At 35.9% G+C, this 23,312-nt stretch overlaps 1 pseudogene; it reads right to left on the reverse strand.

Moving 5' to 3' along the window:
- Positions 1 to 22,594: 22,594 nt before the first annotated feature.
- On the reverse strand, positions 22,595 to 22,711 carry LOC145291650 (5S ribosomal RNA; annotated as a pseudogene).
- Positions 22,712 to 23,312: the final 601 nt, after the last annotated feature.

Here is a 23,312-nt window from a genome sequence, read left to right on the forward strand (position 1 = left end):
TCGGTGCAAAGTTGTAAAAAAAATAAAGAAATGGAATTTGCCAAGTAACGGTCGAATGATGGCATTACAAATATGCATGCGTAACGTAATAGCTATTTATTGTTTTAATTTTTTAGTCTTGCAACAAACATATCTTTATAGCTCAGCCATTAACGTCAAAGGAAAAAGTAAATCGTCAGCTAAACGGTTTGGTTTTGATTCTTGATGGTGGCACACGATTCATTTTTTTTATTTTTTTGTTTAACTTTTTTAATCATGACTATATATTGTATCCAATATACTATAATATATATATATATATGGTGAATGCCACTTCTTTACAGAAGACGGCCAACCCTCACGATACGATGGCGTGTGAGTGAGTCCGCATATGATTCCACATAGCCCCACCTGGCCTGCACAGTTTGCCGCATATTCTGCAGGATAACCTTGTTGGTGACCGCCCCCCCCTCCCGTGCTCCCAGTTCATGTCCCGCGTGCGTAGTTCCATGACTCTTGAGGCCTGCCTTTGACAGGCACACCCTGCCGCATATCCCGCACGAGTACGCGGGGTCGAGATCAAAGTCCTCTGTATCCTCTCGCTTTCGTAAGGCTCGCTTTATAGTGGCATGCTCAACTCTCAAAACCTCAAAATTCTCACATCCCACGTAGACGTAGCGCCTCCAACTTTCCCGGTCTTCAGCTATCTCTTCCCACCTTGTTATATATATATATATATATATATATATATATGATGATGGAAGAAGACATACCAACATTTTACCTGAAATGTAACAAATAAAAATTAAAAATGGCATTCTTGCCCTTATATTAACCTTTTAAACTATTAAAACAAATGCAAACTCTAGCGGAATGAAACAATGTTATTTCTAACCAATGTAAAACACAACTAAAAAGACGAAAACAATTACCCTTCTATCGCTATGACAAGAATGAATCATTATTTTTGAAAAAAAAGATGGCAATGTCATTTACAAAGAAAAACTTGGCAAAAGAATATCAAAATTATACATTCATTCAATGTGTATCCTGATGTTTGTTTGCTTGAAGTAAATATTTGGATTCAGATTTTATCTGCTACAAAATATTGTCCAACATTATTTGGATTCTTTGGACTAGTGTCCTCGTTTTGAGTATTATTTTCATAACATTGCAGTCAATGTAACTTCCGGTGTAGCTTGTTCCGGTGTAGCTTGTTGAACTCTGAAATCTTTCTGCTGAACACGGTAATCTGCACTGAATTATTTAATCCACGGTGTGGCATGCTCTCATTCCATTAGCCATGACTGGATAGACCTTTTTTTTCTGCTGCAGAATATTGTAACATCTTATGTTAAACAAAACCGCATGAAGTCTTTTACATAAGTGCAGTCTTCTATGCATGTGCGTTTACGCCAATGAGTAATTGAGAGACAACTCAACAAAACGGTCTTGTATTCAAATGTTGCACAGTTGTTGAGTTTTCAAACGTTTTATCGAAGAGAGAAAGTTTGTTCACGAGGGGTAGAGACAACCTAGGTGAAAATTAATTCCTTCTTACTTGTTCTTCTCTTTGGGGATTGATTTTTTTACGCCTGTCTTCATTCTGCGATTGTTGCTTTTCTATGTGTGACTTCCTTGTGGGTGTTGATTTTCTGTTTAACTCGAAATTAGTCTACTCAATGGAGACTCGGTGACTTTCAAAGGTTTTATTTAGAGAACGGTTGTTCATGAAGGGAGAGATCAATATCTAATTCTAATTATTTCCTAACTTGTTTTTCTAACATAGTCTTAAAATGTTGACACAAAAGGCAGAGTCTCGAGGCAACATTTACTTAGATTCTCCCTACATTGTCAAATGCATGCCGCCTGTCTTGCTTCCTGACTCCGACTGATTAGAAACTTTCTTGTCTCCCAAACACGTGACTGCATTTCTGTCATATCATTGGACACCTGGATTTCTGGCACGTTTTGTTTAAGGAGCTGACTCTTGATCTTCTGCTTCAAACATGCCAGCTGCAGCTGGATCTATTTCAGTTTGCCATCAGGTTACCATGACATGTACTCTATGTAAACCTTACTAAAATTTATACTAGTTAACATAATCTCTACTTAATGGCGTAGGATCTCAATACATAACAGAGGTTCACTTTCTACTCTCCAGATAAGGCTGTCTGAAGATATTGGCTTCCTGAGACGAAATGCATCTAACGTTGATACTTTTTGTTTTTCTATTTACTTTTACAAAACTTAATTATGTTCTGCAAAACCAAAACAACAACTCACCTTTTCCCTCTTCTCGTTTCTCCTTTCTCTTTCTATTTCCTCTCACTTCCTGACTGTTTTCCTAACTTAAAATGTACCAAACATTAATACTGTAACCCTTTTCCCTATCCCATTACAAAACTCATTCATGTTCTGCAGGGCAAGGAACAAAAGCGATAAAATCCACTATAAAACAACCAAACCAAACACTACAAACTAGCGATTGAAGATACAAAGAGCTTGAAGAATAAAAACCTTCTACAAAATAACTGGATGCAACGTGAATACTATTTCCAAAATAACTGGATTCGGCATTAAATAACCTTAAAAGGGTTGATATGCCGTAAAACAAAACAATGAAACCAAACCAGATTACGTTTATGAATTTTTGAGATGAGGATTGGTTATTTTTACTATTATTCATCGGACTACTGTTCTCATCTTGAGTGTGATTTTCACAACGTTTCGGTCGATATAACCTCTGACCTTCTTCAGGTGTATCTTGTCGAACTCGGGAATTTGGACGGAATTTCAAGCGGAACCTTTATTTATTCCACGGGGGTAGCGTGCTCTTGACTGGATAAAGGTCCTAAGTAATTAGCAAATGTATATTTCGGTCGCCCACACTGAGGATTGAACCTTCAACCTTCAGGAGAATATCACTTTTACAATTAATTGGAATTGATTTACAATTTTACAATCGCGTATCACTTGTAAAAGTGATATTTTCCTGAAGATTGAAGGTTCAATCCTCAGTGTGGGCAACCGAAATATACATTTGCGAATTACTTAGGACCTCTGTCCAGTCATGGCTGACGGAACAAAAGCATGCTACCCCCCGTAAAGTAAATAAATGGTTCCGCTCGAAATTCCGTCCAAATTCCCGAGTACGACAGAAACATTCCTGAGTTCAACAAGATACACCTGAACAAGGTCGGAGGTTATATCGACCGAGACCTTCTGAAAATCACACTCAAAATGAGAACAGTAGTCCGATGAATAATAATACAAATCAGATTTGTGATTCAACTCTATCATGGTAGCTCTATTAAGTCTATTTCCCAAATAACATTATTTTATTAATTTATCAACTACAAATGAAACAAAGCAAATCGGATATAGCTTATTAATTTGGAATGATATCAAAGAGAGTGTGAATCTTTGAATTCCGGTTAATTAAATTTTACCTTAATTATCAAGTTGAAAGCTTTTGTTCCACAAATCTTAGGGTTTCAGTGCAATTTTGTCTCCTTTTTCTTTACAAAAATTCATGTCAAGCTTAGCTATTGCTGAAATTCTTTAAAGCAAATCAAACTAAGAAAAAAATCATTTAATTATAATAAAACGGGATTAAAATAACATTTTATTTAGAAAACACTTAAATTCTGAGATAATTCAATCGCAACACAATTGTCTTTTATCGATAATTTGTATTGGATTTTTCTCATCTTCATTGTTATTTTTACAACGTTTCAGGCGATAAAACTTTCTTCAGATGCATCTTGTTGAACTCTGGAATCTGTAGGGATTTTCAAACAGAACTCTTTATTTAATCTATTTTGTAGAGTCTGCAATTCTTGGCATCGAAATTTAGAGACATTATCAGTCAGGATTTCAAGCAGGGCGCCACGTGAAAAAAAAAAAAAAATAGATAGATCTTAAGTGTTGTACAATGCACGATGTATCCTGTCGTGTACACAAGCGCCATATCGCGAAACGCATGGGCCCACAATCTGGTAATCTGCTATGGTCAAGAAATGTTTGCTATCATAATGCGTTCCATCTATAGCTTTCTAACACCAGTTGTCCTCCACCTCAAACTTCTCTTTTTGCCGTCGGGACAGTGTTGAGTCAATTCGCTGACACTCTCCGCAAGAGCGTATGACTGTCTTGATTAATGCCTTCGTAGTTGCAGGACACACTCTTCGGACAAAATATGACGAATTCCGGGATGTTCCATGTCTATAGTTAGCATAAATCACTGTCAGATGTGGGAGTTCGTAATAAAAAAAAAAAAAAAAAAGGATTCCTGTCATCGTTCATGCGACATTCTAAATTCCAGCCTGTTCAATTTGGTTTCAAGAACTCAACTTTCTCCTCTATTGTATTGATTTCGTATTTCATGCCAAAATAATTTATCGTTAAACTAACAAGTTTTTGCATAAATTTGTTGTCAAAACTTCCAACTCTATCGTTAAAACTTCTAGCGCTACAATTCTGTCAAAAATTCCAGCTCTACAACTCTGTTAAAACTTCCAGCTCTACAACTCTGTTGTCAAAACTACCAGCTCTACAACTCTGTTGTCAAAACTACCAGCTCTACAACTCTGTTGTCAAAACTAACAGCTCTACAACTCGGCGCTCTTTCAAGTTGACTTGCACACGACTACGTGTGTAGCACGCCTTCTTCCAACTCCTTCACCTGTTCGCTTTATATTCCTTTTTATTTACCTGTCTCATGCAAACCTGTGGCGTAGTGGACACAGTACTTGATAAAAACTCAGCTGTAAAGTTACACTCTTCTAGAGGTTGAAGGTTCAATCCTCGGTACGGGTAATACTCAGAATACAATTTTCTATCTAGCTGACGGAACGAGGGCATGCTACTTCCCGTGGATTAAATAAACTCCGTACAGAGTTCGACAAAAAGATTACCGAGTTACACATGAAGAAAGTCGGAGGTTACATCGACCGAAACGTTGTGAAAAATAATATTCAAGATGAGAACAGTAGTCTGAAGAATACAAATAATACCAATAACCAATCCACATCTAAAAAAAAAAAAAAAAAAAAAAATCAGAAACCGAAGTTGATCATCGCTGATAATAAAGGATGTGGGAAGCCATTATTTTGGTTTTTGTCTATTTGAAGTGACAGGCTCATTTCAAGTTAAACGACTTTTGTTTGGAAAGTGTTAATCATTGGAAGAGCGACGTTGATCGAGACGGATTTAATGAGATAACAAACAAAACAAAACAAAAACTTAAATAAAACACGTGTACAAATATAGAAATAACCTTCACCCTTCGTTTTCCGTCGGGTAATACTGACATTTACAATTGGGCAAATCAGTAAAAGTTATTGGCTCCGATTTCTTTTTCACTTGGTAAATTAAAGAAGGCAATCAAAGCTAACAGCCGAAGTGACATGATCCCCTGTTGAGAAAGGAAAAAGGGAAAGAGACGTGTCAGCGACAACTTGTTTGAACGGCCTTTGTTTATCGTCAATTACTCTGCATTGCACCCAATTCAATTGGATGTCGACCCAAGTGTTTTCTTTGCTTCTTTATTCCAGGATTATGCAGCGCTGACATTAAGTCATCGTCCTTTTTATTTATTTATGGTTTTTTTTCTCACATTTTTTTTTTCTTCTCTGTCTAGGATTCTGTAGGCTGATCAGATATGTCAACATTGGACCAACACGTCCAGAGACAGCGTTGAGGGTGAGGGTAGAGAACGGACAGGAGGGTAGAGAAGGGGCCCTAGTAATAATGGATCAAGAGTGGATTAGACAGGAACGGACTGACAGGCAGCACACAATAATAACTAACTGGGAGTGGCAGGATCAAGTGACCAAGCGTATGATTGGTCAATTTTCACCTGCAGACGAGTCTACGCTCCTATTTTTTATTTTTTTTTTTTCAGTTCAATGAAAACATTAAAAAAAAGACAGGAAATAAAAAGAAAGAAGAAAAAAAAACATTAACATCCTCTTGATCCTAATCGCGCATCGATTGCAATTTCACCTAGGAAACCGATAACAAACAGGAAATGTTGTTTCAATAGGTATTAAGTGGGTGGATTGGTTGTTGTTGCCTTTTTACGGCATATCAACCACTGTCGGATATTTTTTTTTTTTTTTTTTTTTAATGTTGAAATCGTACACGCCATTACTCTGTAACTTATTAGATTGAGAAAAAAGTTCTTGCGAAATCTTTAATTCAAATGATGAATTTTCAAATAAGTTTTCACAATAATACCTTTACTTCATATATCATTTTAAAGAGCGTTTTTCGCTCTATCTCCACCCATCCAGCGCGCCCTAGCAGAGATTGAACTCACTACATGAGTTTGTCGGTAGCTGAATACTTGATGCTTCGCCAGGACTATCAAGGGTATTTTTTTATCGTGACGCCATCACTAGATGGGATGCCTACCAAGGCTTAAGAGAGTCCCATCTACCCCCGAGAAAAGGATAGACCGCGTCAGTTTCTTAATCTGGTATTTTACCTCGCGGTACATACAGCGCCTCGCCTTCCTAAACGGTCACCCATCTGGTACTGGCTAGGTTCATCGTTGCTTAACTTCGGTGATCTGGTGAGAACCGGCGTGTCAACGTGATTGTGCGCTCTATCTAATCGTTTGAATTACACTAGCTTTAAAGCAATTCTGTCTTCGTTTCAGAACGTTGAATACAAGATGGAAAAGAGCAATTTCGCACAATTTCCTTATTTCAATTTAAGCTAGACCGAAAAGCTGTTGAAACAGCTCGCGATGTCAAAGAAGCGTTTGATCCAGGAATCACTACTGAACGCACAGCACAATGGTGGTTTAAGAAATTTCGTGATGGCGACCAGAGTTTTGAAGATGATGAGCGCAGTGGTCGACCATTGGATGTTAACAACGATCAATTAAGAGCCTTAGTCGAAGCCAATCCACATACAACTGTTCGAGAACTTGTTTTTAAATTAGACGTAACGTATACGACGATTTCCACTCACTTGAGACGGATTGAAAAGATAAAAAAAAAAAAACACTTGATAAATGGATGCCTCACGAATTGAACGACAACCAAAATGAACAATGTTATGTAGTGTCATCTTCCCTTCTTTTACGCAACAAGAACGACCCGTTTCTCGGCTGGATTGTGGTTTGCGATGAAAAGTGATTTCTTTACAACTGTCACACTCAGCTCGGTGGTTAGATGCAAACAAAGCCCTGTTAAAACTTCCCGAAGCCAGAGTTGCACCAAAAGAAAGTCATGCTGACTGTTTGGTGGTCTGCAACTGGTGTCATCCGTTAATTTTTTACCTTTGAGAACTCTACCAAACTCCTCCGCTAATTTTGGGTCTAAACACTTGAAATTTTGGATATAGGTTCCTTGGACATGGCTCCAACTTAATAACTTGACTTGGGCCAAAAACAAATGTTAAGGGGTCATAATAGGGGTCAAATTAAAAAAAAAATTGACTGCTTCGGTCTGTTCCCAATTACTCAGACAATTTCTGGTCTAAACATTTGAAATTTAACATAAAGGGTATTCAGAGATAGGGCAAGCTTTTTAATCGGTTTGAGTCGAAAATTCGAGTTACCAATATATGAATGTATGTATGTATGTATGTTTGCATGTCTGCCTAAAACTTTCGACAGAGGCGACAAATTTTTACAAGATCAGTATCGTTTTGAAGTTCGACCTTTCAGACGACAAATATCGAAAAATTGGCTAAAAACATTAATATCTTCACCTTCAACTGGGCATTTTTGTACAGGGTGTGGGTCGCTTTTTTCGCCGATATTTTCGAAAGTCATCCTCTCCTTTCGATTGTTTAGTCTTAATTAAAACCTACGTCATTTCCGGTTTGGCTGTGGTCGTAACAGCAAAGACGTCACGTTTCCCCCCCCCCGTTCTTTTCCTCCTTTGCCATATGGATTCGCGCCTGCCTTCCTACTTCCACTTTTTGTTTTTCCTTTTTGCTCAACTCACACCTCCAAACACCCAGACAACGCCGGGCTGAAATGCTAATATATATATATATATATATATATATATATATATATATATATATATATATATATATCCATGATTTTGGTGGGCAAGATTCAAGCAAGAGCGGGCGAATGGTCCGCAGAGTTTTATAGTTATATTATTTCTATGAATTAAGAATTTGTTGAATTGAAAAATCAATATTTACTTACAGAAAAAATATGGCTGATTGTGTATATTTTTGGAGTATGACATTTTCGTTCGTTAACTGATACGTACAACGTGAAGATTTTTCTGTATTTTTATTTTTTTTAATTGGGTTGAATTCTGGACCAGCACAATAAATTGTTTTGAAATAATACTGTGTGTGTGTGTGTGTGTATTTATATTTATATATATATATATATATATATATATATATATATATATATATATACTTGCATTTATGTGTTGCTACACATTCATAAGCGTGTTTCGATCAGCCAGTTACAAGTAACTAGAGACCTTTTCGGGTAATATTGTACAGTATTGTATTGCAACTGGCTGATCGAAACATGCTCATGAATGTGTAGCAATATATAAATGCTTATGTAAAACAAATAAAATGTATATGTTGCCCGACTTAGGTATTGAATACTCTTGCATTGAGCTTGTTAAAACTTCATTGGTTGCTTTACCTCTGGAGAATATAAACCTGGAATTATATTTAGGACTTGCCAATGATAAATGTTAGATGGAATAGATTTTGACCCCCAAAACAGCAATTCTTCCTCCTTTGTCAGAAACATCGCTCATGGAATGTGAGGACTAAAGGACAAAATAAGCAAAGCAGGAGTTACTCACATGCCGGAAGTAAACCCCAGATCCACTTTCTACTCTCCTTTGTGTTTTGTCAAATAAAATGAAAAGAACCATAAATTACGAATTCTAAATATATTTTTTTCTTTTAAGAAATATTTAATTTTGAGTACTTGCTAGTGATGGGACGATTCCAATATTTTTCTCAATTCCGATACAATTCCCGATTCCGATTTAAATATTTAACTATATAGTTGTATTTGTTCTCTGTTTATCTTAAAAACACACATGTTAAATGTGCAAATATTTTCCTAAACGTAAAAATATATTTGTGGGGAAAGATCTATCGATTTTAGCTTCACTGGTGGTGAAAAATCAATAAGCATGTATTATTTTATCACTATTGTCAGCAATGGAAGATTTTGCTTGAAACAAAATCAAATAAAAAAAGACAATTAAAAAAAAATCGTTTTGGCATCGGAAAATCGGTACAAATTTTTCCGATGCCAATTCCGATACACTCAAATATCCCGATTTTTCCGATTCCGATGAATCGTCCCAACACTAGTACTTGTGCAGAATAGGGACAACATTATCAAGCAGGTTACATAAACCACCAGAATGTGCCAAAACGCTAAGTTAATGAAATCATAGCAGCCGACACTTGGCAAATGGTATCTTTTGTTTGTTAATTTTTTTTTTTTATGGTATTTTTTGTTTACTAAACCATTAGGTGAAATACCGAATAGTTAACAAAATGTCACCCTCCTCATGTTAAGAATGGATTTCTAAATAACGTTTTTATTTTAGCACTCTCTATAGACTGCACATTTATTTATTTATTTTTATTTTGCACGTTTTGAAATTACCATACAATGATTGTTTTCAATTATAATTGTGTTTTATTTTTTTTTGGGGGGGGGGAATCCTAAATTTTTAACTGTTTGTTCGTGTTTTAAACATTGGCCATCGTTTTCGGTAAAAAAAAAAAAAAAAAAAAAAAACGTAATTCCCAATTGTACTTTGAGTATTGCCTGCATTCCAGAAGAGTATAATTTTACAACTGAATTTTACCAAATACTTGGGATTTCTACCCAGTCATGGCTGATAGAACAAAAACATGCTACCCCCATGTAGATTAAATAAAAGGTCCCGTTTGAAATTCCGTGCTGGTTCCTGAGTTTGTGAGAAAGATTCACAAATTCCAGAAGATACATCTGAAGAAGATCGGAGGTTACATCGACCGAAACGTGAAAATAGCACTCAACATGAGAATAGTAGTCCGAATAATCCAGATAATGTGGATTATCAATCCTCATCTCAAAATTTCAGAAACTTTTTAAAATCGATTTTATAATTCATAGCTTAAGACTTGTGGCAAGACTTATAACTCCTATGTTCGCAGTGCAATGATCCATACAAGTGTGACCTGGCCTTTGGCCAAAACACACCTGCAATGATTACAACGCAATGACAGGGCAATGATTAGATGGAGTTGCAATATAAAGCTAGAAGATACGGCAGCTATCCGGTCACAAGATCTGTTGGAACAAGTTGACCTCGTCAACGTTCATATCCTTGAGAAAAAGGGTTTCAATGGTATAGACACGTGAAACACTGGAGTGGTGCCATCAAGATAGCTCAATATTCGGTAGACCCAAGTGAAAGCTCTCTAGAATTGATGTTTATGATAGTTTTTTTTATTTATTTATTTATTTTTTTAATTTTTTTTTTTTTAGGTGTAGAGTGAGATCTGCTATGCATACGACTAGTCATCTACCTGAGACGAGGGTCCACTAGTGTAGATGATGCTTCTAAACCAGTATTGTTGAAAAGTAAGGGATCAATGATGATGATGATGGATATATAATTATATGACTAGTGGGGGGGGGCGGCTTTGCCCGGTTATAAAATACGCTTAAATATGCTATTTTAATTTGTCTATATTTCGTATATATTATTATTGAGACGTGATTTCAAAAGTTAAGAAAAAAGTATTTGGGTGCCATCAGCTAGAATCGAAACTGAAAGCAAAAGAGTACCATTCAAAACTGGTGACGTTACCACTGTACCAACGTGATACGTATATGAACTGATTAAATATAAACTAAGATAAATGTACAAAATGTATAACGATTTTTTCAATTTTGACCCCCCTTAAAAACTATTTTAACCAGCTAAAGACCCATAAAAGAACGGTCCATAAAAAATCCAATCATTTGAGACGCTGCTCTGTGACTTTAATTTGCAGTAGAGATAGTTTGAAGATATGGAAACAGACAGACAGACAAACATAGTGAGTTTTATAAGTTAGATTATTTACACAATCCAACAATGTCGCAGCTCACACAAGACCTGAAAACTGCAGACCAGAAGTCCTATACTTAAGTTGCGCCCTCATTTGGGCTCATCAGTAAAATCTATCCAAACTCGGGATTCAAAACTCAAGTCACTTGCATGCGAGTTTTGAAATACAAATTATCTTGAACTCTTTAAAATTCAATATGTTATTGCTATACATATGAGATGGCTGACCAATTTTTATGATTTCAGATTCAAATGAACAGCTACAGCAGGAATTGGAATACACCTTACTAAAGCCTGATTGTCATAACTGGTAAATTTTAAAATTGAAATCTGGACGTGAGGACACTTTAGAAGAACGATATGCAATAGAATTCTGTTTGAAACTTGGAAAAAAATGCCAAAGGAACATATGGAATGCTTCAGACACCTTTTGGACCATCTTGCATGAATCGAGCATCAGTTTTTCAGTGGCATAAGAGCTTCAAGGAAGATAGTCTGAGTGATGATGAAAAGGTGTGGGATGAGTAACAAAGTCAGAACACCAGAGTTGATTGGCCAAATAAAGAATGTCATGGATAGGGACTATTGTGTGTCTATGGAAATAATAAGTGCCCCATTTGAGGTCAGTGTGGGAACTGTATGCACAATTATTTGTGAGGAACTGAAAATGCGGAAGATTTGCACAAAGTTTCTCCCAAGGGGGCTTAAAGAAAATCAGAAAGAAAGACGTTATGACAGCAGGCGGACGTTCGAGCTGATCAATACAGATCCCGTAGTTCTTGATGCTCTGGTGATATGCGATGAAAGCTGGATCTATTGCTATGGCCCAGAGATCAAGAGACAGTTCCTAGTGGAAGACTCAAGAAGGCCAGACAGAGCAAATCTACCCAGAAATTTATGATGATCCTTTTTTTTCTTTATTTTTTTTTTCTTTATTTTATTTTTATTATTATTTTGACAGCATAGGCATGATTTACATGTATTGGGTTCCCACTTGACAGAAAGTCAATAAGGAGTACTATGTTGAGGTTTTAAGGGAGTTCAGGAAAAGATTCTGTTGAAAGAGGCCAGCACTCTTCAAATCGAGTCCATGGCGTTTCTACCAGGATAATGCACCAGTCCACAGCTCCATCCTTGTCACAGACTTTTTGACCAAGCTGGGCGTTAAGATGGTTCCTCATCCTCCTTATAGTCCAGACCTTGCTCCCTGTGACTTTTGGTTATTCCCTAAGCTCAAGGAAAACCTTAGAGGCTGTCATTATTAGACAATTGAGGAAATGACACGCTCACACAAGAGGACTCCATGGGGCCTTCCAGGAGTTGTTTAAACGGTACAACAAGTGCATTGCAGTCGGAGGAGATTACTTCAAAGGGGACTAGTTTCATATGTGCACTATCAATAAAAATGCCCATACGAAAAAAGTCTGGAAACTTATTGAAGGCACCTTCAGAACCAAAATATAAATAGGTTGTGTAAATATGTTATGTGTACACCTTCTTCAAATGTATCTTATCAAACGCGTGGCATAGCGGATGAAGTACTTGGTAAAATGCAGTTGTAAGTTACACTCTTCTGGAGGTTGAAGGATCAATCCTCAGTGCGGGTGAGACCCAAATTACAATGGTGAATTATTTAGGACTTCTACGCGGTCATGGTTTATGGAAAAAGATAATACTGCTTCTCTCCCTAGATTAAATAAAAGGTTCAGTTTGAAATTCTTTGCAGATTTCCGAGTTCGACAGAAAGATTTCTGTGTTTGACAATATACACCTGAAGAAGGTCGGAGGTTACATCAACCAAAACACTCGTCTAGCTGAAAACACTATCAATAATTTCCCCCACTCTTTATTTGTGCCTAAACCTAAACGTAGATTCCATGAACAAAGCTTCTTTCTTAGGACTGCACACCTGTGGAACTGTCTTTTGTTTGCTTGCTTTCCAGCTGACTACAATATGGTCGTCTTCAAGTCCAATGTAAACAAGTTCTTGATGAGCCGTTCCTCTTAAGTAATCCAATTTATGGAATTTCCACTACTAACGATTACTATGACAGTGTCCCATTGACTACAGTACACTCTTTAACCCCTTGTCCTCAAATGGCCTTTGGGCCTTGATAAGTGGTGATTCCTATGTAAAAAAAAATTGTGAAAATAACATTAAAGATGAGAACGGTAGTCTGAAGAATCCAAATAATACGAAATAATCAATCCTCATCTTAAAAAAATTGAGAAATGCTACTTAAGTTAATTACGAAGTTTACATCTATTATGTATTTTTATATAGATTGCTTATACGCGTGTTAGCAGTGGCAAGGTTAACTAATTTGCATATTGAGTTTAAAATAAAATTAATTAACTATTCTTTGTTTATTTATTTTTTTTAAATTTAAATTTAATGAGTGATGTGAGTTTTATATAACCACTAATTTAGTTTTCTGGATTAATATGAGACCAGTCGTCATATGAATCCATAATGATCCATAATGATTCCTAATGATCCATAATGATTCATAATGATTCATAATGATTCCTAATGATTCTACAAATTAGTTAAAAAAAAAAAAAATCAAAAAAAGAAATCAGCTATAATAAATAATGTAAGTAACAAAATTCTATCAAAGTAAGAATTACTGTAATGCCGACGAATTTTGTCTATTTCAGTTTTTAATTTTATTTCTCTAAGAAACTTATTTTTTTATTTAAACAAAATGTTGCATTAAAGTGATTTTAATAAACTGTAAATGTTAGTGGGAGGGGGGAGCGGTTGTCATATACGTCGGGGAAATTTATTTCTGCATTTATTCTTTTACATTGCGTTGAATTTCAATTCAAGCAGTAAAATTTAATTTGCTAGACAAATATATGCAACCCCTCCCCCACCCCCGCACCATATGCAAACATTTGATAATTAACACAGAAATATAAACCAGAGAACTGCTGACACATTGCTTAGACTCCTTGGCTGAACGTCCACAGGCAACATGAATTGAAACAAATACATTGAAGACATTGCTAAGGCTGCTGCAAAGAAGGTGGACCACCTCTACTGTCGTAACCTTACCTGGGAATAAACACGTTGTATATTCCGTCGCAAAGGAGACCAAGAATATATAAAAAAAAAAAAAAAAATTCAACCCGCTTTTTGTTTTATATAACAACACTTATTTACTTCAGGCCAAGATCACAGTGTGGTATCTGTTCTGATGCTACGCTTCACCTTTTCTGTTCTCGGACAGTGGAGAAATCCTTCATGACCGGGACAATTTTTATTTTTGTTCCTATTCAGAGTGCCCCCACGTTTTTTTTTTTTTTTTTTTTTTTTTTTTTGTGAGCTGAATTTCCCCCCCCCCCCGCACATTAAAAACCGACTCTGCCCTCATGGTGAAGCAAGTAAGTAGGAACACTTATTTACTTTCTCTTGTCACCGCTGTAATGTCCCTCGTGTGATCGTCGGTCTCGCGTGTCACTCACACCTCGCACGTGTTCCCGAACGTTATTTATGTCTCTAACGTGATCTCCTTTTTAAAGTTTTCATTTTTTTCCCCCCAACTAGTGGCGTCCGCACTGTGTAACACTGTGCTTGAAAACTACCAGCAATTGACATTATTCTGCATCTCTGCACTCGAGAATAAACGCAACATATAAAAATATGGTCTGTTGAGTCACCCATTGAGCTCAGGTTGGTGTTTTAATCAGGAAATGGTGTTTGCAAAGCCAGTTGAATTGATATAAAATAAAAATGCGAGGCTACTGCAAAGAAGGTGGGCTCCTTCTACAGAGTTAGAAAATGACTTTCACGTGACAGTATCCTGTATCTCTACAAAATCAGCATTCGCCTAAGCATGGAGTATTGTTGTCACAGCTGGACTGCTTCTTCTACCATAATCTTTCCCTATTAGAGAGGATCCCAAAAGAATCTAATTTTACTTGTCTGGAGACGGGTGTTATTCATATTCTGTTAATAAAAATATTAACTTCACCTTTTCTATCCTCGGTCGATGGAGGAGAGGTCCTTCATGACTGAGACAATTTTTATTTTTGCTCCTATCCAGAGTGCTCCATTTTGGGGAGCTGGTTTTTCCCCACATTAAAAACCGACTTTGTGTCACTTTTTGCAAAGATTTTTAGCAAAAAAAAGACAAAAGATCAGCAGGTTGTTCCTATTTACTTGCCTGCCCACAAGGGCAAAGTTAGGTCCGTTCTTAATGTGGGGAACATCTGGCTTCCCCCAAAAGACGGAACTCTTTTTCTTCCAAATCACTGGATTTGGCATTAAATAACCTGAAAAGGGTTGATATGTCGTAAAACAACCAACCTTCATTGGCCGAGAACAGAATAGACTAAGTGTTACACCAAAACAGATACTACACTTTTGTTTCTAGCCAAAAGGCCAATTTATTGTATCACATGAATAAAAAATCAGAAGTTGTCCTGCCTTGTGGTGCATTTGTCGTGCCTTAATTTGTCGTACATCAATAGTAAAACCGATATTAGATATATTTTTTGCATCTTTTCTCTAGATTCTTCTGAAATTCTCTTTTCGAATTCCTGACATCACCCCCACCACCTCTCATTAGAATTGAATGCCACTTTTTTATTGCCATCTGCATAAAAAAAAAAAAAACAATTCTCCTTCGACAACCTGCCAATGAAAAGAAGAAAAGGAGCAAGGTTAATTAGAATTAAGTTTATCTCTCATCTCTCTCCTACCTGGTAAACATTTCCAATGTTTATCGACATCCACAACCCAACCTAACCCTAACTAACTCCATTGCAAGTTAAATGAAGGCAGCGGCCCTTAAAAAAAAAACTAAAAAAAAAAAACTTAATCAGTCAGCAAATATATCGTTCCTATTTTTAATGAGACCGGTCAGAAGATTAGATTTTAGACAACACAAAAACAACAAACCTGGACTCATTGGCAGGAAGATAAAAACAAAAATACTAACAAAAACTGACTGAACAAACATCTAAATTTGACCCATCAATTAAGTCGGTTATAGCCAAGATTGCCACCTCTATTTGATTTTCCGGTTTCTGTTCCACAGTGGACAACAATGACAAGCAAGATATGGTCCATTCTGATTTTATGATTATCTTCTCAGATAACACGAAAACTTCCCCCTCTCTCCATGTTAAGAATGGCTTTCTTGTCCGCTTGACTATATCTAATTATCCCTCCAAGTGAACAACAGAAACCGGAAGTTAAAAAGAGCAGAACCATTAAATCTCAGCCGTTACCTTTTTTTTTTTTTTTTATCAACGTTTCATTCAATTGTTTTGAGTGTGTGATATGTGGAGGTTTTCAATCCTCTCATAATATTCATTATCGTTTAACTGTCGATATATTCATCTAATTAACCTTTATCCGCGAATATCTTTTAGCCTTCATAAATGATGGCTCTTTAGCATAAAAACAAAAAAAAAATGACATGAATTCAAGTGTTAATCAAATCAAATAAACAGAAAAGAATAAAAATGAATGCAAAGACTTTTTTATAACATGCCAAGATCATAGTGTAGTATCTGTTCTATTGCTGCACTTCATTTTTTTCTGTCCTCGGTCAGTGGAGGAGTGATCCTTTATGACTGAGACAATTTTTATTTTTGTTCCTATCCAGAGTGCCTCTTTGGAGAAACTAGATTTTCCCCACATTAAAAACCGACCTTGTGTCTAACACTGCCCTCGTGGAGAGGCAAGTAAATAGGAACATAAGTTAGGAAAATAATTAATCTGGAGCAAAAAAAAAAAAAAACTGTAGCCGATATCCGGAACACTTTTTTTTTTTTTTTTTTTAGGGATGTGGTGTTTGATCAACACTGCTGGAGTGCCATATTCATTAAATATTGTTTTGTTTTTAAATTCCTTAAACAGTTTTTCATGGTAAACAACTGATAATCCCTACAATAATACTAGGACTTGTTTAAATTCTTAGAAACAAACTAATGTAATGACTGCAAGAAAATAATATCTTCAATAAGTATCGATAATCAAAATAATCCGATGAAAGAAGGGACAGGCGATTTTGACTAAAGTTGACATTTTATACAACCTAACATCGCAAGTGCATTTGAAAAGTTTTATTACCACAAAAGCCGAAAGGCCCAACATATAAAATCAACAGTAGGTTTTTTGATATGACCGGTGCGGAAATTACTGTTTCTGTTTAAAGCACAATTTCACCATGGTACTTGACTTTTGCGTTGTAAATTTTAATTGAAGCCATTGTATATATATATATAGAAAAAAATAATTTTATAAAATCAACAGTAGGTTCTCTAAAGTGCGATGTGGACTAAAATATATTGTGGACTGTCCCTGTGAGAAGTCATATGAAGCTTCCTCCCGGTGCACCGCAATGGGTCCCCAACTAGAGCAGACAATCAATCGATTTGATTGAAAACATGTGCGATTTCACAGATTTCGATGACAATAAAAAAATATGATCATCATTCAATTCCAGGCAACAGCTCAACAGAAACAACCTTAGTGACATGCAATATGGTTTCCGCTCTGCAAGATCTACAGCAGATGTGCTAACAGTTATATCACATAGGATTAGTGAATCTTTTGACAAAGGTTTCCTTTCCAGGGCAATTGCTCTTAACATATCGAAGGCCTTCGATAAGGTATGGCATAAGGGCCTACTTCACAAGATTTCCAGCTACGGTATTACTGGAAGTTTTTTCTCAATCATTAAATCATTTCTCTCTGATAGGTTCATAAGAGTAGTGGTTGATGGGCAGAAATCAGAGGCCCACAGTATTAATGCTTGAGTCCCTCAGGGGTCCATCCTGAGCCCAACTCTCTTCCTGATCTACATCAGTCTCCCAAAACACATACTTAAATCATTCGTTGACATCTATGCTGATGACATGACCATCTATGGCAACACATCAAAGGCCGTAAATGACAAAGTTCTCTCTAATTCTCTCTCCTCTGATCTTGAGTGCGTGGTACACTGGGGGAAGAGGTGGCTGGTCACTTTTAATGCACCCAAAACCAAGCTTCTATCTTTACATCATCAACGCTCTGATCCCCATATGGCATCAATTGAAATGGATGGCTCTCGTCTTGGGGAGGCTCCATGTTTTGACAAACTTCTGGGTTTGACCTTACTCCTGATCTGAAATCTAACACGTACATCAAATCTGTTGCCAGGGACGCTGGGAAAATGGTGGGATCCTTCTACTGCTCCAGAAGATATCTCAGTACTGATGCAATTCTCTATCTGTATAAAAGCCAAGTACGTCCAAGGATGGAATACTGTTGCCACATCTGGGCAGGAGCTGCTAAAAAAGCCTATCCTGCCTTGACAGAGTACAAAATAGACTTTGTGGCTTAGTAGGGGATACCCTTTTCTCTTCCCTGCAACCTCTCTCCCACAGAAGAGACGTTGTGAGCCTGTCTTTGTTCTATCGTTATTTCCATGGCAAGTGCTCGTCTGAGCTCCAATCCCCCCCCTCGCCAATCTTTCACGAGAAACACTCATCTGGCTGAAACTACTGTCAATAATTTTCCCCACTCTTTATCTGTGCCTAAATCCAAACGTAGATTCCATGAGCAAAGCTTCTTTCTTAGAACTGCATGCCAGTGGAACTCTCTGCCGCTTGCCTGTTTCCCACCTGACTACAATTTGGACGTCTTCAAGTCCAACATAAACAAGCCCCTGACAAACCGCCCCCTTAAGTAAGACACTCTATGAAAACCCCCAATACTAATGATTACTACAATACTATCTCATTGGTTACTGTACACACAATAACCCTTATCCCCGAGTAGCCTTCGGGCCTTGATAAATGGTGACCCTCATGTAAAAAAAAAGGCAACGTTGGCTCTTACTTCTAGTAACATATATATATATATATATATATATATATATATATACAGGGTGTCCGTAAAGTTACTATACAGTCTTATTTTTTTTATTGTATTATATTTGTATTAATAGTTAATATTTATTTTTTACAGGTTTATTTAATCAAGCATCTTTTGTTACAAATACATATTTTAATACAATATCTTACTGTACTGTTAATATATTACAGGGTGTCTATATAGTAACTTGTAAGACTGTATAGTAACTTTACGGACACCCTGTGTGTGTGTATATATATATATATATATATATATATATATATATATATATATAAACACTTGTTATATTTACGGGTCTGATTGAAGACTACAGAATTTTCGAGTTTCGTGATATTTCTAATTACTTTCAACATAAACACTTAGATTGTTGCATATGCCAAAATTTTACGACTAATAAGATCCGTTGCTCAAATAAACACGCTAGTATTGAGACTACAGATGAGATGCCAGTCAAGTTATTAGCTGATTGACGAGTTGCCAGATGATAAATCGTTACCTAACTCTGCCACCAGCACACCAGGATCTTTTTTTCTGGTTTCCCAGAGACCCTAACCCTAACCCGAATTAAGATGTGACAAGGAAACGTTTAATGCATGTTATTGCTGTCAGTGTATCTGTTAACCCCAATAATTTCTTTTCCATTCCTTAATTTCTTTCGCCTTTTCCCAAGGGACTCATTCTAAAGTTATTTTCAAATGATTTGTTTTTAATGCACACACTACTGCAGCTTTAATGCATGACACCGACCCTTCTGACTTGCCTTTAAATTCAAGTTCATATAGAAACGATAAACGCCACTCAATTTGCTTGCATGTAATTCAAAGAGGTGTTTCTTTTTCCTTTTCTCCCATGGCATAATTTACATTTAAAAACACGGATTTATTTTTCTTCCCCAGTTGACCTACAAACAGAAGATGGTGAGATTCAAGTTCTTTAGGAACTGGTTCTTGCTTTTTTCTTTCACGTCCAAATTGTTTGTATTTCATAAGAATCATTCTTTTGTTGTTATTTTTCTCCTTGCATTTTCGAAATTCAAGAATGCCCCAAACTGGCTTGGAGAAATTGGGAAAAGTAAACCCCATTTGAAATTCTTTATTATGTATTTTAAATATTTTTTTTTACGAAGAGGATCTTTAATTTATTCATAAAAGAGATAGCCACTCTTTGCGTACACCTTTGACAACTGACCAACCTTGATCTCCTATTTTCTGATTTACTCGATAATTTTTTATGGAAATTGCTCTAGATAATTCAAGGTAAAAAAAAATAGCCTATTGCAATATTAGGACTAGAGGAAAAAATAAGGGAAGCAAGAATTATGAGACGGCCAGGAGTTAATCCAAGGACTACTTACCGTAACCACTTTTCATAACCAACCGACCATAATTTACTAAGCTTGCCCTACTATCTTCTCTTGTTTGTCTAACTTTAGTTTAATTGATGCAACTCTCTTCACCATTCATGGCTCTACAGACAAATGTATCTTTACTTGACCATTGACAACCAAATACTTTCGTTTACTAGCCAAACGCACGTGATTTTTGGAATATGACATATTCGTTTCGTGACGAGTACGTACATCAAAGATTTTTCTGCATTAATGTTTTTAAAATTCAAAATGGCGGCCGACTGTCTCTTTAACACGGTAAGTTTGGGAAAAGATGTTATAAATAATAAACTAGACAAAATACTATTAAAAAAACAACCGAATATATGTCAACTTATGTCACGGTAACATATATTGAGCGAATTCCTAACAGTATTTTGTCTAGTTTATTATTTATAATACCTTTTCCCAAACTTACCCTCTCCGAGAGAGAGTCGGCCGCCATTTTGAATTTTCCAATACATCGGTAAACACTACATGTTTTTCGAGCTGAATAAACATGTTACACTGAATAAAAACACAAAAAATATATCCAGTTAGGTAGAAAAGTAACTCATCTTGCTTTTGATAACATTTATTTATCATATATTTGTTTTTTGACAACTTTTTCGAATCTATGTGTACAGTAATACAAACCCAAAAAAAGTTTTTAATAAAATATTTCTATATGGTTTCGTATTTCGTTTTATGCTTAGTGACTTCCGTTCCGTATTTACATCAACTGTATCCATTTCCGCCGTTTTAATTTTAGGAATGCAGTTGTTAAAGATTACCCCCCCCCCAAGGATACTATATATATGTCATGATTTTACATACGGACATAAATAAAGAGATGTCACATACCTTTCCGCCCACCCAAACCTTATATGCATCGTTAGCGAACGGATGTTTCGTTGCCTGCGATTTTTGTTGTCGTTATTTACTGAGCTATATTAACGCTTCCATTCATATCTCTTACCATTTTTCCTTGTTGTCTTTGAGTATTTCTGTAACGATACAAAGTAGAAAACATTGTCTGGTACGTTTCTTTGGGTGTGAACAGTCTCTGAAAGCAATAAAAAAAAATATTTGTTTAAAGTTTGGGCGCATCAATGTGTCATGTGATCTGTGTCATGTGATCTGTGTCATGTGATTACTGTTAAGCTCACGCACAGAATCATCTCCTTCCTACCACTTGTGGGTTCATGTAAAAATAAGGAAGTGACTTTTGTGGCCCCCTTTTTTCTTTTTTCTTTTTTTTTTTTTTTTTAAAAACCTGTGGTGTAAAAAAAAAAAAAAAAAAAAGAAAATGATTTTTCACAATTGATTTTTAGAGAACAATAAAAAAAAAAACAAAAAAAAACAAACAAACAAAAAACATAACTAGCCGATCATAAAATTTGTTGCAATCCATTTTCTTGTAATGAGAGGGTGCCTAAAAGTAAATAAATTCGAAAAAAAAAAAATGTCAGCAATGGGAAAAAATATGCGTAAACACATGTTAAGTTTCATTTGTGATTGAAGTAAACAGTTTACAGGATTGCTAAGAACCTTTAGAAACCTGTTCTTCTAAAACGCTAGAGACTTTCTTGTGCAACGTAATGATATTACAGTAGAACCTCGGGATACGGTGGCCCTAGGATACTTTTTTTTTTTTTTCCAGATTACGATGTGGAATACGATGTTTCTCCGACCACTGTTTAAAATATTTGCCCCGCCTTACAGTGTTATTTAATAATGCCAAAAACGCATACGTTGGTCGGCTTAGAACTTCTATTTTGCAAACATTCCAAACATTCTACACTTTGCATATTTCAGAAAAAATTAAAAAAAAAAAAAAAAAAAAAAAACATCAACAGTAAGAAAGAACAGGTGCATGAGGTTTTCATAATTTTCAGTTTGAATAAAAAATAAAAAAACGAGAAATCATTTTTTTTTAAGATATGCAAAACAATCGTGGAAAAAGAAATATCTACAAAATTACGTGAATACGTTTTTTATTCATACAAGGTCAATCTGATAAAATATTTTGATCTGTATGTATGTATGTATGTCTATCTATCTCTCTCTCTCTCTCTCTCTCTATATATATATATATATATATACACACACACAGTCTCCTTCAGTCTTTGACAGACTATGTATACCCACGAAAAGGGTGCCTGTGCTTGAAATTTTTGTGGCAGGAGGTGCGCAATCTCCAACCACACCTCTCCTGAGTCGACATTGTTAAATACAAGTGGCAAGTGAAATGTATGTACAAGACGACTGGAAACAAATGCCGAGATAAGCGGAGAGCACATACAGCACCTAGAGTTTCCAAATGGTCACCCATATGGTACGAACCAGGCTCAACGTTGCTTAACTTCGGTGATCTGATGAGAACCGGTGTGTCAACGCGATTATGCCGTAGTAGAACATAATTATATATATATATATTAGAACCCCGGGAAACGGTGGCTGTAAGAGGCGATGTTTTTCATACCCCTGGTTACGACACATTTGCCCCGCCTTACGGTGTTATTTAAAATGTTATTTGATTATATACATGTGTATTATATACTGTAGTTTGTTTTGTTACTAATTTTTAATGCCCTATTCAGAGGTTCTACTGTATTTCAAACGGATTATTATTATTATTATTATTATTATTATTATTATTATTATTATTAACAGTAAACATCGTGGGATTTCTACAGGCTCATGTTATCTATTAATCGAGTTAAGAAAATTATGAATCCACTATTTCTATGCAACTCGTGTGAAAATAGAAACGTGTGTTTGATCAGAAAAGCTTTGTGCTTGGTAATTAATCTGGTGTCGTTAAGGTAGGCAATACCGACTTTACACATTTTCAAAAGAATTGTTCCGAAATCAAATTATGTTGTCCTGTCGATTGAAACGGCAAAAATTTCAGGTAAATAAATTTTAAAAGGGACATTGATTTTATTGGTTTGAAGAATGTTCAGCTAACGATTATTTTTACCGGAAGAATACGGAAAATATTTAAAAAAGA

The sequence above is a fragment of the Euprymna scolopes genome, chromosome 12 (assembly GCF_053919585.1).
Source record: "Euprymna scolopes isolate OS-2025 chromosome 12, ASM5391958v1, whole genome shotgun sequence".
In the NCBI taxonomy this organism is placed as follows: Eukaryota; Metazoa; Mollusca; class Cephalopoda; order Sepiida; family Sepiolidae; genus Euprymna; species Euprymna scolopes.